The following is a 4,911-nucleotide window of genomic DNA, read 5'->3' as shown; positions in this document are numbered from 1 at the left end:
GTCCTCTAAAATATTAGAAAATAATTTATCAGTCATATATTCTCTCTTCTCCTCTATCTGGTACATAATTTCAACAATAAATGCAAACATACGCCTTAAAGAAATATGCATATATATATATATATATATATATATATACTGTATGTATTGGTTATTTGCTAGAATTGCTAGAAAGTCTCTTGGAAATGACTTAGGATAAAAGTGTCTACTTAGAGACTAAATGTAAATGTGAACAGAGATACATACACATGAATTAAAGAGCTGGAGAAAAGTGATGGCAGACACTTTCTCTCTATTTGATGCAACAGACTGCAGATAGTATCCCATCAGTAAGGTATTCCCACAGTATCTCTGTTCTCTGAATAGGTCTCACATTGTGGAGCACAAGCTAGCCATTCTCTACAACTCAAGTATTATAAATATACACAACACATTACAATAAACCAGCAACTTACTTGTAGGTGAAGAGTCGAAGTCACCATATTCTCTTGAATCAAATTCTTCTTCATCTTCGATTTCTGTAATTCATCAATGTAATTCTGTAATTCATCAATCAATGGTTCTTGAGCAGGATCTCAGTAGAGGTTTTTAAATACAGAAATGGTTATGTTATATTTTCAATATGTTATTTTTTCAATTTTTTTGAAAGATTGCCACTTATGTTTGCTTTGATTTATCTGTGTCATTATTGTATGCATTCCCATTTTAATTATCTATGTGTCACAAATGAATGTATTCATATTTGAATCAATATAGTCTGATTCTCTCTCAGTTCCCTGCCATTCATGCCATTCATTCATAAACGTGAAGAATTGAGGAAGTGAGTTCCTTTTTTAACTTAATCCATACATTTGATGTCCCTTTCCTGTCTGCCCATCTGTCTGCCTTTCTGTCTTTCTGTTTATCTGCCCATCTGTCTGTCTGTCTATCTGCCCATCTGTATGTCTGCCTTTCTGTCTATCTGCCCATCTGCCCATCTGTCTGTCTGTCTCCCTCTACAGTATCTTTCAAATGTAACAGACAGCACATCTTGGTTACGGGATTCACTCTGTTCTCTCCTATAACACTGAACTTTTTCAGACATTTTATTTCAGATTATATAATTTGAATTACATGTATTACTTGCTAGAATTGAAAATGTCAACAGAAACAGCAGAAGACAGAATTAAAGCAGACTCTCTCTCTTTCAAATGTAATAGACTGCAGATAGTGTCCCATGATTAAGGTATTTCCATAGTATCTCTATTCACAATGTAACAGACTGCAGATAGTGTCCCATGATTAAGGTATTTCCATAGTATCTCTATTCACAATGAAACAGACTGCAGATAGTGTCCAATGACTAAGGTATTTACATAGTATCTCTACTCTCTCAATGAGACTCACATTTTGCTGAGTAAAGCACAAGTAAAACCATTTGCTAACCATTCAGTGTTAAGTAAATGTAAACGAAACATTGGAATTAATTAGATCTGAATTCAGCAACTTACTTGTATAAGAATCGTCATCACCACATTCTCTTAAATCTGGTTCCTCTTTCATTTCCATCAGAGAAGAATTTTCTTCTTTGCAGGTCAAGGTTGGTGATGTGTGCGTCTCAGTCTTACAGTCATGTTCCAGTTCAGGCTTTTCTTCCACTGTCTGAATTTCAAACAGATACTCCTCTTGTAGGAAATGATCAGATTCTTCTTCTTTTATATTCTTCACTGACATGAGTAGTTGAGATGGTTCAGTAGATCCTGACATTGTAGACCTCAGCTGTCTTTTGCAATGGAAACCCAGCAGGACATTTCTGTAATGCAAGTAAAATATTAGCAACATGCCCAAACACCACAAAGACACAAACAGACAAAGACAAAAAAAAAGGAACACCCTAACATCTGACAACAGATAACCAGGGACACATGGATGGTCTGTACAATATCACACAAGTCAGACAAAAGATTTTTAAAGTGAGAAAAAAAGAAACATTTTACAGAAAGCATATATGAAAAAATATGTACGGGCTTAATGTAGTCATCATCCTACCCAAATCAAACATCTGTACATGCTTAATGTAATCACCATCCTACCCAAATCAGACATCTGTATGGGCGTTATGTAATCACCATCGTACCCAAATCAGACATCTGTACGGGCTTTATATAATCACCATCCTACCCAAATCACACATCTGTACGGGCTTAATGTAATCACCTTCCTACCCAAATCAGACATCTGTACAGGTTTATTTCAGGTTTATTTCAAAACTGTTTGTCTGCACTCAAATACACTGTTGCTTGCAGAAATGTCCTGTGTTTCAGTTTTAAGTTATTGCACTCAAATACACTGTTGCTTGCAGAAATGTCTTGTGTTTCAGTTTAAGTTCTTGTGCACTCAGGCTGCTTCTGCTCACAGACTCCTGCTCGCTAGCTCTCTCTCTGATTGTTATGATATACCTTACCAAAATTCACCAACCAATACAAACTCATGACGTGAAATGAACGAAAATGCTCTCAGATTGCAAGACCACGCTCTATATTAAAGGATAAAAACGTCATATATCGACAAGTTTATTTAAGTGAGGTAATCAACTATTGTTAGGCGCATATTTACATTTAGTCATTTAGCAGACGCTTTTGTCCAAAGCGACGTACAAGGGAGAGGCATATGAGCCCCTATCGCAAACTTTACACACACCAGATATGCCAGAGTTATGGCATAGGCTAAATTTGGCATCACAAGACTACTCGGCTTACCTAGAAAACGGGAGCTCCACAGAAACTTATGTTAGGCGTCGGTAAGTCGGCGTCATAGCCTCATTATGCTCACTGTCGGGCATCTTCTGCAGCTGTCTTCGGTTTATTTTAGACGGACAACAGCTACATTAGGATTTTCGAATGCCTTATTAGGAACCCTTTCTACTCTAACCACCGTAAACATCTGTGAGTTTTGTTCCCGGGTTCCAACCACGTTGTTTGTGATGAATGTTCCTGGGAGCTGGCGACAATATGAGACATTGAAAGCGGTTAAGAGTGTCAAAATAAAAGTCCAATTCAAAGTTCAGTTTATGTTGGTTTGGCTGTTATGCTTTGCACAACATATGCCCATTCTACTGCTAGCTAGCCTAGATAGATGCGGTGTATGCAATAATCAGTGTTGTGCACGTTCACACCTCTCATGAACTAGTTCAAAGTTCAGTTCATACAAGTAAACATGAATCGTTCACGTTCATAGTTCACCATTTAAATTCTGAACTAGTTCATCGTTCAGTTCATTTTCATTTTTTTTTTTAATTATTGCAAATTTTTCAGGAGGACATCATTTTTACTGTTGGAAACTTTATCAGACAGTGTGTAAAAATCCCGCACATAATAATAAGGTGGATCGGATGTAGGCCTACTCGCTGAGTCTGCCTCTGTTTTCGCTTTCACTTGCCATTTTTATATTGACACCCAGAGCTGTTGCCTTGGAATACGTTGCTTGTTTGGTATACATGTGTGTGCGATGATTCATGGGCAATGTAGGGCGAAGTCGAGTTAGTTGGTTTAGGTATCGCAGAAATTATACGGACTGTTATAGAGGGGGTTCGGGAAATGTGTAATCACTGAGAGTCATCCGATTAGAATGGAAAAGAATGGAGACTTGGATATTCAGTTTGATTCTTCACTCTTTGTATTGCATTAACAACAATGAATGGGATAAATTGTAGGTGGGTGTATGTTTGTATGTGTGTGTGTGTGTGTGTGTGAGTGAAAGTAAAGTACAAACAGAAAATATACATTAATACACAGCCCTGTAGTAGCCTACCATTTAAATAATGAATTATACAGGGAACTAAAGGTAATAATTTAACCTCTTCAGCAATGCCATGCTACTGGCTTAATCTCAGATCAACAAGGGCATGTACACTAAATGAAAGACCGCTCAAAAGTTAGCATAGGTAAACCCTGTAACACTCGTATTTGTACATTAGCAGCTTATGCTAAGCGAGTTCACGAACAGTGCACCATGCTAGATTAATTAAGTGACAGTGCTCGTAACAATTATGAGAAAGCTAAACTATAACAAACACATAATGACAAGGTAGGCTACAAAGTCAAACTCACGTGTACATGGACGCACACAACTTCAACAAAGTGCAACGTTCAATTATGTGAAAATATGCCCGAAGTTAACTGCTACTCCATCTAAATATGCCGTGAGGCGATATCAAAACATTGCACCGTGAGAAGTGGAGTCACATGACCAACGCAATTACCAAATATGGTCATTTACCGAAACATGGTCTGTCTGGGCAATTTAACGACAGGTACTGAGCAACGACATGGTACAAGCATTGGATTTAGACAGCGTCTTTCCTCAGTAGGCTAGAAGGAAAACATTCCGTAATGTTTTAGCTAGACCTCCGATAATATGAACGTGTTCACCGTTCAAATTCATTATTTGTCATGAAGTTGCGTTCAGTTCATCGTTCTCATAAAAATGAACGTGTTCAATGAACGCGTTCTTTTGAACGCGTTCATGCACAACACTGGCAATAATGCATATGAAAATATTGTAATTTCATTAAATTCAATTCAATTTTATTTATAAAGCAACTGAAATTGTCTCAAGTCTCAAATGGAAAGGAGGAATATACATGAAATACACAATATAAATAGAAGATACAACACAGTGTCCTATAAAGGTTACTACTATAAGGATAAAAGAGCAATGAAGCAGAAAACTACGTTAAACTTCATCAAAGCAGAGAAATATCTTGCAAATAACCGAGAAAGAAATGAACACTAACCCATCCACATTACATTACAAGCCTTTGGCCACTAACCCATCCACATTACATTACAAGCCTTTGGTCACTAACCCATCCACATTACATTACAATCCTTTGGAACTGACCACTAACCCATCCATATTACATTACAAGCC

Source organism: Clupea harengus, chromosome 26 (assembly GCF_900700415.2).
Source record: "Clupea harengus chromosome 26, Ch_v2.0.2, whole genome shotgun sequence".
NCBI lineage: Eukaryota > Metazoa > Chordata > Actinopteri > Clupeiformes > Clupeidae > Clupea > Clupea harengus.
The sequence above is the reverse complement of the archived record's forward strand: the minus strand, read 5'-3'. Positions refer to the sequence as shown.